General features: G+C 51.2%; 1 protein-coding gene across 5 annotated transcripts in view; it reads right to left on the reverse strand.

Moving 5' to 3' along the window:
• Positions 1–14770, reverse strand: part of RHOBTB3 (Rho related BTB domain containing 3) — a 134669-nt gene that overhangs the window by 88887 nt on the left and 31012 nt on the right. The window lies entirely within an intron of this gene.

The raw sequence follows: 14770 nt of genomic DNA on the forward strand, positions 1-14770 counted from the left end.
CCCAGCACTGCTCGAGGGGGCTGCGAGTCCCAGCTCTGTTGCTGTGCCGGTGTGCACACTGGAGTCACAGGGTTGTGGGATAAGAGGGGGGGTGACGGAGGATGCAGGGGCAGGTGTTGCAGTGAGACGGGATGGGGTGATGCAGGGGATCAGGCTGTGGGGGATCATGGGATTGAGGGGAGTGAGGCCGGAGCAGAGAGAAGATGTGAGGGGAGATACAATTTTACTTTTTCAGAAGCTGCACTTTCTTATACTCCCCACTTCTTTGCCTCCCTCCCCAACTAGCTATCTGGCTGCATTCTCACCCTCTCACCTTTTTCTGTGTTACTCCCCTAACCCCCTCCCATTCTCAAACTCCCCCTCATGCCTCCACCCACCCCGTCTCTTGCCACCACACTCCCTTCCAGACCCTGATCTCCTCACCTCCTGCTGCCCGGATCCTGCATCCTTATCCCACTTGCTGGCAGTCCCATCCTGCATATTGAACCCCTCATTTTTGTCTCTACCCCAGAGCTAAGATGGTCCACAAAATCCAGTATCTCCGGAACCCCAGAAAAGTAAATGTGGCCTATGGGAAGCCCTGAATCTCAGTCCTCCCTGTCTCTTCCCTTCACCCCATGGGGTGGAGTGCCAGAGGAGTGCGATGTCTCAGTTGGGGGCCACATCAGTGAGGGTCGGGGGGGGGGGGGGAGGGAGAGTTTAGAGGAGGGTTTTTTTTTTTTTTGGCTTCTCACTTATGTGGTCCCCAACTGATTTTTCTGTGGGTCAGTGGCCCCTAACCCAAAAAAGGTTCCCCACCCCTGCCATAAATAAAGTATTGAAACCTTTTGTGTTGAACATAAATTAATATTTTACTTTATTTAAAATCAAGTTTGATAAACTAACATGAAAAAGTTAAAACACTTAATCTGTTTAATAATTTAAATTAGACCATTCTCTCTAGCTACAGCTAGTTCAGAAAATATGGTCACTGTACCCAGCCTTCTCCTTCTCCCTCCAGCACACATATCTGTAAATTGAAGTGAGTAAGTTAAATCTTGGCATGCCACTTCTGAAACGTTGCTGACCCCTACTCTAGACCCATGACTTCTCAAGCAGCGTTTCCAGTGCTATCACAAATTCTTCAGCAATGAAGAGGAAGGCTTACAGGACTCCTTATCTCCACATCGTAGCCCTACAATGCAGTACTGCAAGCAGCTTTATGACCCACGGGGAGTCCTCCCGTGGCATGGATACCACTGGATGCCTCCACTGGGGCCACATCCTGCACAATGGCCTTATTGAAGCCCAAGTGCAACTTGGCCCTTACAAGCAGGCTAGTTTTTATACGCTGCATCTGTGCAGCAATCTCTCACTATAGAAGCTCAAGGGCTCAGGTTATGGAGGAATCACCCACCGATGTATCACCCACAACAAACTTGTCTTCATCTGAGGAGGCCGAGATGCCTCTTACACCTTCACCTGTGGATGATTTCATGCACTTCCATGAGCTCTTTAAGAGGGTAGCAACTGAACTCAAAATCACTATGGAGGAAGTGTCCAAATCTGAGCACAAGCTCTCAGACATCCTCCAAGTCTCACCATCGTCCAAAATAGCCCTCCCTGTCAATCCAGCCATTCTGGATCTTGCCAACATGATTTGGCAAACTCCTACCTCTATATCCCCTATGTGAAAGAGGGCTGATAAAAAATACTATGTACCTGCTAAGGGCTTGGAGTTCCTTTTTATCTACCTGACACCAAACTCCTTAGTGGTGGAAGCCCCACACCAATGTGCAAAGCAACATCGCTTTTGCACCATTCCACCAGATAAGGATAGTAAGATGCTTAATCTCTTTGGTTGCAAGGCCTACACATCCTTGACTTTATAGTTTAGGATCTTGAACTACTTGGCTTTGCTGGATTTTAAGAATTACACCAAGCTGATGGATTTTGCAGATGAGATTCTGGAGGCAAAAAGACGACAATTTGCCTCTATAGTGGTGGAAGGACATTTTATTTCGCATGCTGCTCGCCAGGCCACGCTTGATGCCGCAGATACGGTGGGTAGGACCACAACAACTGCTATTGTGATGTGCAGGGCCTCCTGATTCTCCCCAACCACATTCCCTTGTGAAACACAATCCACTGTTGAGGATTTGCCCTTTGATGGGGAGAAGTTGTTCGCAGGCAGAACTAACAAAGTCCTCAATACCATAAAGCAGTGTTTCCCAATTTTATTTGGCCATGGAACCCTTTTAAACTTGGAAGAATTTCGAGGAACCCCTAGGAAAAATTTGTCGAGCCGCTGGACCTGAGCACCATGACACATGTACACATACCCCAGGCCCCCAGGAAGATAGTCTGGTATATGGAGCTGAAAAAGTAGACCACAAATAAGGATAATAATAATGAACAATTATTAAATAAGGTCATGAGAACAACATTTAGTTTAACTGCACATATTTAAAAACAAAAATCACATTTAATGTGTACAAAAAAATAAAGCTCAAAAACTAATATGAATTATATTGGCAGTTTTCAATGTGAAGAATGGTTTTTCTTTTTTTCTTGGCAAATTCTTTTTATATTTTGTTTAATACTAAAAAGTTGGATGTGTATCTGATGCTGCATTCAATTGATTCCTGTATTTTGTTTTTGTTGCTGCATAATTTGAGAACCCAGTTTCACACAAGTATGCGCTGGTGAAGTTTAACAACTGACGAATTGCACGTCTTGATAAACCTGAATATTCTTCTTCAAGTGATTGTTCATGTCCATTTGAATGAGGTGTGCGCGCACTGCATGCACGGTTTCCCGGAGCATTTTTTACCCAGTGGTTCCCGTCAGGCCAGCAGGCCGCCCCCTGGAGTGGTGCCGCTATAACAGAGCATAAGTACCCCTACAGGTCCTTTTCCTCCTCAGTTCCTTATTACCACCCGTGACCGTCATTGGAGCTTGTTGCCTTGTGCAGATTCCCCGCTTTCTATTGTTGCCCGTTGGCCATTGTTCAAGTAGTGTTAAGTAGCTGTTAAGTAGTGTTAGATAAGTTTGGGTATATCTACACTACCCCGCTAGTTCGAACTAGCGGGGTAATGTATGCATACCGAACGTGCAAATGAAGCCCGGGATTTGAATTTCCCGGGCTTTATTTGCATAAGCCGGCCGGCGCCATTTTTAAATGCCGGCTTGTTCGAACCCCGTGCCGCGCGGCTACACGCGGCACGGGCTAGATAGTTCGAACTAGCTAGCCGTTCCACGAGACGTACAGATAGTTCGGAATGGCTAGCTAGTTCGAACTATCTAGCCCGTGCCGCGTGTAGCCGCGCGGCACGGGGTTCGAACAAGCCGGCATTTAAAAATGGCGCCGGCCGGCTTATGCAAATAAAGCCCGGGAAATTCAAATCCTGGGCTTCATTTGCACGTTCGGTATGCATACATTACCCCGCTAGTTCGAACTAGCGGGGTAGTGTAGACATACCCTTAGTGATAGGACTTTGCTGTTTTTCCCCTACCCCCTTTGGGGGTCGGGAATGCCAGACCCTCAGGGCTTCAAACCTTGCATTGCCTGTGCTAAGCCTATGCCAAAAGGGGACCCCCACCGCGAGTGTCTCAAGTGCCATGGGGAGTCCCATCTCATTGATTCCTGTAAGATTTGTCGGGGGTTCAAGCCTCGTACCAAACGGGAGTGGGACTCCCGCTTGAAACTTCTGATGGAATCAGCGCTTCAGCCGGTACCTTCAGGGGAACTTTCAGTGCGTAGCACACCGGCGTCGGTGCGGGAAACCCCTTCCATCTAGCCCTGCACCGCGGCACAGCTCCCAGTCCCTGGCACTGAAGAAGTCCAAGGTCTCCAGAGGGAGATCGCCACAGAAGAGGGCGCACGGCAACAGGCACCGGCATAAGAAGACATCTTCGCATCGGGCCAGAAGCCCAGTGCCGCTCCTGGCTCATCGCCCCGCCATGCTAGAGACATTTGAGGTGGCTCAAGAATTGATTGAGCTGGCAACCTCGCCTCTGTCTCCCATCTCCTCCGAGGGGTCCTTGTCCGGAGGCATCGGGGGCTCTGGGGTCGCCCAGGCCTCCAGGCAGGTGGCCGGCACCGGTTGAGTTGGGGGACCTACCGATGTTGCCGGCATGGGACACACATTGCCTGTTTGAGTCGGCATGGGGTGCGCCTTCGGCAGCCCCACGCCCAGCGCCGGTACCGGCCCGGGCACCATCCTCAACTTTGACACCTGCTCCGACACCGGCCCCAGTGCTGGCTCTGGCCTCTGCACCAGCATCGTTCCAGCCCTCGGTGCTGCTGTTGCTGTCAGCGCCTGCACTGCTTCAATCCCTGACTGTGACGTTTCCTACACTGGAGGCACAGCAGCAGCAGTGCTGCTCCCAGCACCGCCAGCGCTAGTCCGAGCTTCGGGGTCAGTGCCACCGTGCCGGGCACCTCCTAGGCAGGAGGCACACATGTCGCCCCACGTGCACACGGGCAAACATGTGTCCATGGCATGTTTTAGGCCTGGCCTACTGCAGGGCCAGCCCGCCGCGGCACCACCTTGGTCGACTTCGGAGCTGTCATCCAAGTCTGAAGCAGAGTCGTTCCAGTCTCTGGGTTCGTCTCGCCATTCAGTGTGGTACTGATCTATCTCCTGGCACCAAGTGGTACCCCCGGGGTTTGAACAGACATGGCCATCACAGATGCAGCAGTCCTGGCCCTTTTGGACATCAGTGGCAGGGCCCGCGCCCTTTGTCTTTCCCGGACAGTGGGTCTTGCAGACGCTCTACCCCATCAGCCTCCCTATCTCGGGCCCCACCATCACCCATGGGGATAGACCCACAGGGGCATGGTGCCCTGGAGGTGCCACCGGTGGGTCCTCTGCAACAGCCGCTGGAGTTGCAGCAGCCGTCCCCGGCACCAGTTGTACCAGAGCAGCAGGTCGTGGGATGAGAGTCATCAGCGTCGGCATCGCCTGATGAGGCCCTGGTGGACCCAGCTCCTTCCATACCAGCTATGGATGCCAGGTCCCACCAGGAGCTGCTCTGCCATATGGCGGACAATTTGGGGGTGCATGTCGAACCGGTCACTGAAGAGTCTGACCCCATGGTGGACATCCTCAATGAGGATGCTCCAGCTATGCTGGCTTTGCCGCTGAATAAGACCGTGGCAAAGATCACGAAAACGCTGTGGCAAACGCCGGCCTCCATCTCCCCCACTCTTAAGGGGGTGGAGAGGAGATATTACATCCCCCAGATGGGGCACAAGCACCTGTACTCGCACCCAGTGCCAGGTTCGATTGTGGTGCAAGCGGCTGCACAGAAAGAGGGGCAGCCGCAGACGGGGCCTTCTCCCAAAGCAAAGGACCCAAAGTGCATGGACCTGATGGGGCACAAGGTGTATGCCACCGGGGGGGGGGGGGGGTACAGCTCCGCATTGCCAATCAACAGGCAATGCTCAGTTGGTAGACTTATAACACCTGGCAAGTGTTGGACAGATTTTGTGACTGACTGCCCCTGGAAGACAGGCAGGAGTTTTCGGCCCTCTCCATGGAGGGCAGAACCATAGCCCGTACAGCTCTGCAGGCATCCCTTGATGCTGTAGACTCGGCTGCTAGAACCATGTCCTCGGGGTGGTAATGCGGCGAAGTGCCTGGCTGCAGATCTTTGGGATCCCGATGGACTTGCAGTCCACCATACAGGACCTGCCGTTAGATGGGAAGTCCCTCTTTGCGGAGAACACTGATTTCCGGCTTCATAGCCTCAAGGACACCAGGACCACGCTTAGGTCCTTGGGCATCCCTACGCCTGCTCTGCAGTGTAGGTAGCTCCCAAATAGGACTGTGGCTAGGCCGTTACCCTAGGTCCAGCACCCTAACTATTGGAGGCAGAGGCCTCGGGGCCCTAGGGGAGGGTTTCCAGGCACACAGGGCTCAAACACCCGTTCTTGGCAGCATTGGCCGCATCCGGATGCGAGCAGGGGCGCCACCCAATCCCCTCCACAACAGTCTAAGCAGCCATTTTGAAGGCATGCCCAGGGACCGCATACCGACCCTCCGAATCTCTCCTCCCTTCAGGACCCGGTTGTCCCAGTTTGTCTGGGCCTGGTCAGTCATCATTTCAGACAAGTGGGTCCTGGATGTCATCTCCCGGGGATACTCTATCCCCTTTTTGGGTTCCCACTAGTCCTTCTCCCCCTCCCTGTCCCTGTCCAGGGATCTATCTCATGGGGCCCTGCTCGAGCAGGAGGTGACCACGCCCTTGGAGAAGGGAGCGGTAGAGTTGGTCCCTTCCTATCTGGAGGACAGGGGGTTTTACTCCTGGTACTTTATCATCCCCAAGCTGAAAGCGGGGCTTCAGCCTATCCTGGACCTCAGGGACCTAAACAGACATATAAAGGAGGACAGGTTCAGGATGGTGACGCTAGCTTCTATCATTCCGGCGTTAGAGGAGAGGGATTGGTATGCGGCCCTCGTTTTCAAGGATGCTTACTTTCATGTGGCTATTTGACTGGACCATAGGAGGTTCTTCCGGTTTGTGGTCTCCCGCCGCCATTTCCGGTTTACGGTGCTCCCCTTTGGACTCTTGACTGCACCAAGGGTCTTTACAAAATGTATGGCGGTGGTGGCAGCTTACCTCAGGAGGCTGGGAGGCAGGTGTTCCCCTACCTAGATGACTGGCTAATCAGGCAGGTCAAGAGACCAGGTGATCGCCCACATAGGTCTCACATGAGCCCTCTTCAATGGTCTCGGTCTCGTCATCAATGAGGAAAATTCAAAACTGACCCCTACCTAGGTCATAGAATTCATGGGGGCTACCTTAGATGTTGGGGGGGATGAGTGTACCTCCCAGCATCCAGATTCCAGGCCACCAGGGATTGGTGGCCAACCTAAGATGCTCCCTGCTTATAAGGGCCCAGACGTGTATGAGACTTCTCGGTCACATGACGGTCTGCACATATGTTGTTCAGCACGCCAGGTTGAAACTCACACCGCTTCAGGCATGGCTGGCGGGGCCATTCAGCCAGGCCAGGGCGGGGATCCTGACTGTTCCCCGGAAGTTGTGGCCTCGCTAGACTGGTGGATATTGGAGAGCGAGGTTTGTGCGGGGGTCCCCTTCCGCACGGAACTGCCATTGGGTCAGTTACCAATGCCTCTGACGATGGTTGGAGAGTGCACTTGCTCATGCAGCGGATGCAAGGGCTGTGGGACCACCAGGAGAGGTTGCTTCATATAAATGTGCGGGAGCCTGAGGGCGGTCAGGAGAGCCTGCGAGTTCTTCCTGGGCCTACTCTCAGGGATCCTAATCTTGGTACTGATGGACAACACAGCCATGGTGTTCTATATAAACAAGCAGAGAGGTGCCCACTCATCCCAGCTATGCAGGGAGGCCACCCTCCTTTGGGAGTTTTGCATAGCACATGACATCCGCTTACAAGCGGCGTACTTGCCGGGGTGCACAAATACGCTGGCAGATTCACTGAGCAGGTCCTTCAGAGTCCATGAGTGGTCCCTGAAAGACGAGGTGGTGATCAAACTTTTCTGTCGGTGGGGCTGTCCCTAGGTGGATCTGTTCGCCACCACAGAGAACAGGAAGTGCCCGCAGTACTTCTCCCTTCTGGACTTGGGTGTGGGCTCGAAGGGGAACGCCCTAACCTCTCTGTGGCCTTGGGGGATGCTGTATGCATTTCCCCCCGTTCCTCCTGGCCCCCGAAGTGCTCACCAGGATTAGGCTGTTCAGGTCGCAGGTAATTCTGGTGGCCCCAGACTGGCCCAGGCAGTTCTGGTATCCCATTCTGCAGGACATGGTGGGGGACAGGCCGGTTTGCCTGCCACTGGACTGGGACCTGATCACGCAGACCAGGGAAGGGGGCATCCTGTACCACCCGGATGTCCAGTCCCTCCACCTGACAGTTTGGCTTGTCCATGGCTGAAGCCCCCTGAAAGGGAGTGCTCGCAGGTGATGCAGGAGGTTCTCCTGGGCAGTAGGAAACTCAGTCTGGGCTGCGGAGAAGGGGGTTTGCCTCTCACTGGCCCCTGTTCCTTTGGTCTTGGACTATTTGTTTGGTTTGCACCGGGCAGGGCTGTCCAACCCATTGATTCGGGTGCATCCGCTGGCTTTAACAGCCTTCCACGACGGCTGCGAGGGTGGCTTGTTATTCACAGACCCCCGGTTAAGCAGTTTAGAAAAGGTTTAGAAAAGTTGTTTCCCCATGTCAGAGTCCCTGTTTCTCAGTGGGACCTTAATTAAGTGCTGACTAATCTCATGGGGTCCCCCTTTGAGCCACTGGGTGCCTGCCCGCTTAAGTATCTGAGCTTTAAGGTGGCGTTTCTAATAGCCATTACGTCAGCGCGGAGGGTATCGGAGCTCCGTGCCCTAACTGTGGAGCCTCCTTACTTAGTCTTTTCTAGAGATAGGGTAAGGTTGCGCCCCCACCTGGCGTTTCTCCCAAAAGTGGTGTCGGCCTTCCACATGTCACAGGATATATACCTCCCGGTTTTCTTTCCCAAACCACACCGCTCCCCAAAGGAGCAGGCATTGCATTCCCTGGATGTGAAGCAAGCCTTAGCGTTCTATATAGATAGGACGAAACCATTTCGCAAGTCATCACAGCTTTTTATTGCATATGCTGAGCGAATGAAAGGGCTTCCTGTGTCAGCTCGGAGGCTGTCAGTGTGGATATCTTCCTGTATTAGGAAGTGTTATGCTTTGGCGTGTAGGGAACCGCTTGGAGTATCAGCACACTCCACTAAGGCACATGCGTCCTCAGTGGCCTTTGGGGCGCAGGTCCCGATTCTTGAGATTTGTAGAGCGGCCACATGGTCCTCTGTTCATACATTCACAGAGCACTATGCACTCACCCTGCACGCCTGGGAGGACACAGCATGGGGGGCCGCTGTCCTGGGTTCCGTTCTGTTAAAAAAAAAAAAAAAGAGTGTTAGTACATGTTAGACTGCAGGTTGGTTTATTGTGATCATGGCTCTGGTGTGGTCCATGTTGTTGACTTCAGGTGTTGTTATTCTTCAGCTGTGTTATTAAAAGTTCTAGTTCTGGTTCACAGCTGTGCGTGTGTGTCTTTTCATAAGAGGCGACTCTGATCCCACCACCAGTGGGACAGCTTGTAAGTCACGTCATTCGAATGGACATGAGCAATCACTTGAAGAAGAAAACAGGGTTATTTACCTGTAACCGTTGTTTTGAGATGTGTTGCTCATGTCCATTCGACTCCCTCCCTCCCTCCCTCTCCTGCATTGGAGTCTCCAGCAAGAAGGAACTGAGGAGGGGAAGGGCCGGCAGGGGTATTTATGCTCCATTATAGCGGCGCCTCTCCAGGAGGCGGCCTGCCAGCCCGATGGGTACCACTGGGGAAAAAATGCTCCAGGAAACCATGCACGTGGCGTGCACACACCTCATTAAAATGGACATGAGCAACACATCTCAAAGAACAACGGTTACAGGTAAGTAACCCTGTTTTCTTGACATAAGCCACCCCAAAATGTAATCAGAGAAACTTCTTTAAATTTTTGTATTAATTGGCCATCTGAAGTGATTTTGATTAGGTATTCATAATCTTGCATAGAAAAACTGACTGGCTTTCCTGTTATACTTAATGGATTTCAAATCCAGTTATTGTTGTCATTTATGGTTGGAAAATACTTCATGATGTTTGTGTATAAATCACAAGGATGTTCTGCAATGTCCTGGCCAGGAAGAAGAGTACAGGAGAAAGCTTGGGGCAGAGTTGTCTGGCCAGGAGGGAGAGTACAAGAGGGGTCTTGGGGCAGGGTGCTGCGCCAGAAGATAAAATTACTCATCTTGTGCAGTAACGATGGTTCTTCGAGGTGTGTGTCCCCAGGGGTGCTCCACTCTAGGTGTCAGCGGCGCATGCTGTTCACACCGTTTGTGAGTTTGCGCATGGTCTGGCTTCCGCCAGTTCCTCCTAATCGGGTCACTCCTGAAAGATATAAGCAGAGAGTCCGAAGCGGGGAGGAGGGCGGGTGGTAGAGCACCCACGGGGACATACACCTTGAAGAACCGTCGTTACTGCACAAATTGAGGAACTTCCTCTTCTTCTTTGGGTAGTGTCCCCATGGGTGCTCCACTCTAGGTGAGTACAGAGCAGTGGCCTTGTGTACAGAGGTGGGATCGAAATTAGGATCTCGATACTATGGAAAGTACTGCAGAGACCAGTGCTGAGTCCCGAGCAATAGCATCAATAGCATAATGTTTAGCAAATGTCATGTCCAAGAACCAGGTTGCCGTGCTGTGAATGTCTTGCAGCAGTATGCCTTTAAGGAAGGCCATCGAGGTAGATGTTGCTCTGGTGGAATGAGCATTCACTGTGATAGGTATTGGTTTTTTGCGTAACGAGTAGCACATTGTAATACATTTTACAATCAACTTAGAAATACGCTGTGACGACAAAGGTTGGCCCTTAGCTCGTTTGCCTGTGCATAATAGGAGACATTGCAACTGACGGAAAGGGCGCGTTCTCTCGAGGTAGAAAGCCAAGGCCCTATGGATGTCTAAGGTATGTAAGCAGGCTTCATGGCTAGAGATATGTGGTTTAGGGTAGAATGTTGGGAGTATTATAGGCTCGTTAATATGGAATTCCAAATTTACTTTCGGTAAAAAATTAGGATGGGATCAAAGTATTACTCCCTGATTGGTAAACAGTGTGTAGGGCAGACTGGCCAAGAGAGCAGCCTATTCCCCAGCCCATCGAGCCGCCGTTATAGCCAGGAGGAAGGCAACTTTCATAGTGAGTGTAACAATGTCACAGGTAGCTAAGGGCTTGAATGGTAGATATGTGAGTGTGTCCAAGACTAGTTCCAAATTCCATAGCGCAGGAGGTTTTCTGCATGGAGGGTATAGATTTGTTATGCCTTTTAAAAAACTTTTGGTCATTGGATGAGCAAATATTGAAAAACCCTCAATGGATTGTCTAAATACAGAGATCGCCGAGAGATGAACTTTTACAGACGAGAGTCCCAGCCCTGAATGGTGCAAGTAAAGTACATAGTCCAGAATGCAATGGATTGGAATGGACATCGTGTCGAGACTATTGGCAGTACACCAGGAGTGAAAACGATGACATTTATAGAGGTAAGTTTTATGGGTTGAATTATATATAGTAATGTGTATATATATATATATATATATATATATATATATATATATATATATATATATATATATATATGCCTTATATTGCTATATTATTGCTACATTACTACTATATTATTATACCTAAAATAAGAAATATAAAAAGAATAAAACTTTCAATCCTAACACTGTTGTAGGTACGGATGTCGGTGCCAGGACCACCGCCAATGGAGCCCTAGTTATCGGTGCTGTAGACTTTCATTTTATGGGCACCGGGGCAGAATCAGGGCTTGGGGCTGGAACCGGTGCCATAGCAGGAAGGGCTCAGAACTGATATACTGCGGCTTGTCTTGTGCTTGTCACCATTGATCTTGAGGTACCTGGCTTGTCACCCATACTCTTGATGATGAATGTCAGGGGGGTGACTTCTTGCCCGCTGTTTGCTCCAAAGAAGTTGGCGGTTTGGGTGGCTCAGTGTCAGCAGGCTGCAATGCCTTGCTGAAGAGAAGCATTTTAAGCCGCATCTCGCGGTCACGTCTGGCCCGGGCCGTCAGCTTCGAACAGTGTGGGCATTTCTGAGGGATATGACCCTCTCCCAAACACTTTATACACGTTGACTGTCCATCTGATGCCGGCATTGCATCACGGCACGCCGCCCAGTTCTTGAAACCGGGAGACCCCGGCATATTGGAAATTATAACTAGTAGTCTGAGGGAAATTTTTTTTTTTTTTTAAACAAGAACTAGAACGAACTATATAACTACTACTATAACTAACTAACTATCAACTTTTATTTAACTATTTATAATTTTTTTACAGGTTTCTTTGGTCAGACTGAGGAGCAGGGCTTTGCTCCACCTGTGACCATGAACGGTTAGGAGGAACTGGTGGGAGCCGGACTGCGTGCAAACTCACAAACGGCGCGAACAGCACGCGCTGCCACTGTGCATGCACGGTCCGGCTGAACAATCTCTGACCTGCGGCACCGGGACGAGCCCAACATCTAGAGTGGAGCACCCATGGGGACACTACCCGAAGAAGAAGGGAGGGTACAAGAGGGGAGTTAGGGCAGGGTGTCAGAGTAAGCTGGGAATGCGGGCTCTTGGTGGGGGGAGGGGAGTGAGGGGGATATGCGTGTGGGGTCTGGGCATGAGGGGGGATGCTTACCTGGCTTGGCATCCTGCAGCAGCAGCGAAAGCTTCCAGGCAGCATGCTCTTGTTCCTGGAGGGGCGGGGGGAGGGGGGAGGAAGGAGGGAGCTCAGTCCCCCCTGCACCCAAGCAGCAGGGAACCCAGCACAGCTGCAGCATCACGTCATGCTTCCGGCTGGCAGGGCGGGGGAGGAGGGTGAAGAAACCCCGATCTTCCCCACCAGATCAAACTCTGCCAGTTCCCCAGCAGGCTGGGGAGGAGCACAGGGGAGAGAGAGCAGCAGCACATGGGGGGCAGTGAGCCCAAACATACCCTGGAGAGGGGGGGGGCAGCAGGGCCTGAGCCAGGTTCCATGCAGGCAGCAGTTTAAAAATGCCGAGGTCCAAGAGCAGCTTCTCGGCTATGACCACCCCTCTCTCTCTCCCTTCCAGCAGAAGCAGCAGCAGCAACAGCCACTGTAAAAGCTGCCGCCTGCACAAGAGGAGGTGGCGGCTGCAAGGCACCGGAACAGAGCAGTCCTGCAGGGTGAGGAGGGGCCATGCGTGGGGGTGGGGCAGCCACAGTAGGTGATGGAGCGGTCAAAGACACACACCCCCAGAAGCCCATCCTCGCCAGCAAAGCCAGGAGCTGCCTACAGGTTCTGCAAGGGGTGGGGGAGCAGAATTTTTTCTTGGAACCCCAAGTTCCACTTCACAGAATCCCAGGGTTCCACGGCGCACCATTTGGAAAACACTGCCATAAAGGACTCGTGCACCACCCTTTGCACCCTGCGCATCCATACATCTGTGAATAGACATAAGCAGTACTGATATCAGTCCTATTAATGGCTACACTAACTGGCCTGACTGAATCAGCAACCAGACAATAATCTGACCAGGAACCAAACCCACCCCCAAAGATGCAGGAAATCTTCAGGCTCAGCCTCTCAACCACCGTCAGCCAATAAACAAATTTAAGGCCCTGGTCAAGGACCTGGAAAACTCCGTAGAAGTTTCAGTGTTGACTGAGACTATGTTCACCTTCCAAAACCGCCTCCGCCTATTTTACCACCAGTGGGTCACTATTACCTCAGACAGTTGGGTGCTTGACATCATTCTTTCTGGTTACACCATCCCTTTCCTCTCCAAGCCATCTATTCACCTTCTCTCCCCATCCCTCTTCAGGGATCACAAGTCTCTGCTATGACAGGAGACGCTCCATCTGCTAGATCTGGGGGCTATAGAACCGGTCCCAAGACAGCACAGGGGTAGAGGGTTTTACTCTCGTTACTTTCTAACCCAAAAAAAGTCAGAAGGCTGGAGACTCATTCTAGACTTGCACAATCTGAACAAATTCATCAAGACACAGCACTTTCGCATGGTCACTTTATCCACCATTATCCTGGCATTGAAATAAGGGACTGGTTTTCAGCCCTTGACCTCCAGGATTCTTATTTTCATGTTCTAAAACATCCTGCTCCCAGGAGGTTCCTAAGGCTCATGGTAGGCCTGGATTATTACCAATATCGAGTCCTATCGTTTGGTCCATCTATGGCTCCTCAAGTTTTTTCCAAAGTGCTCACCATAATCACAGCATTTCTTCACTCCATGGGAATAATTATATTCCCTTATCTTGATGACTGCCTGCTCACGGCCACATCGCAGTCCGAGGCAGCATGCATGACTGCAATAACCATACAGGGCTTTCAGAAGCTTGGCCTCTGAATAAACTGGGAAAAGTCATCTATCTGTCCCTCCCAGATCATACAGTTTATTTGGGCCATCTGGACTCCATGTTAACATGAGCCTATCTACCTCACAACAGGTTTCTTGCCGTCCAAACTCTGGCTACAACACTTTATTTTACCACATGAACCACAACTAAGGATTGTTTACAGCTTCTCAGTCATATGTCAGCTACAGCCTTTGTGGTACCGCATGCCTGATTCCACATGTGTTGCCTACAGATTTGGTTCTCCACAGTATAAAAATCTCTACAGCACCCCACGTTGCTCCTGCTTACCAGACCTCACGCGGTCAAGGCATCCCTCCTCTGGTGGACCGAACAATCCAATCTCTGCATGGGGATTCCATTCCTCCCACATCATCCCTCACGCACAATCACTACAGACGCTTCACGTACAGGCTGGGGAGCTCATCTTCATGAACAGATCACTCAGGGTTTTTGGTCTCCTCAAGTGATGAGGAGACATAAACTTGCACATAAACTTGTTAGACCTGCATGCTGTGTGCAGTGCTTGCCAGCATTTCCTGCCCTCTATTGCCAGCAAACACGTGTGTTCTTACAGACAACATTGTCTTGGGAACAGGCAAGGGGAAGCCAGGTCTTGATCCCTGTGCCCCAAGGCAATAAAACTGTGGAATTTTTGCATCACCCACAAAATTCACCCCTCAGCAGTTCACATACCAGGAATCAGATATGTAACAGCTGATGCTCTCAGCATACATTTTCCCCAGCACCACAAATGGGCACTCAATGCTGTTGGGATTAATTTGAGTGCTGCTATGGACAGTGCAATCCAACCTCTATTTTGAATCCTCAGT

Source organism: Pelodiscus sinensis, chromosome 6 (assembly GCF_049634645.1).
Source record: "Pelodiscus sinensis isolate JC-2024 chromosome 6, ASM4963464v1, whole genome shotgun sequence".
NCBI classification, from domain to species: Eukaryota; Metazoa; Chordata; order Testudines; family Trionychidae; genus Pelodiscus; species Pelodiscus sinensis.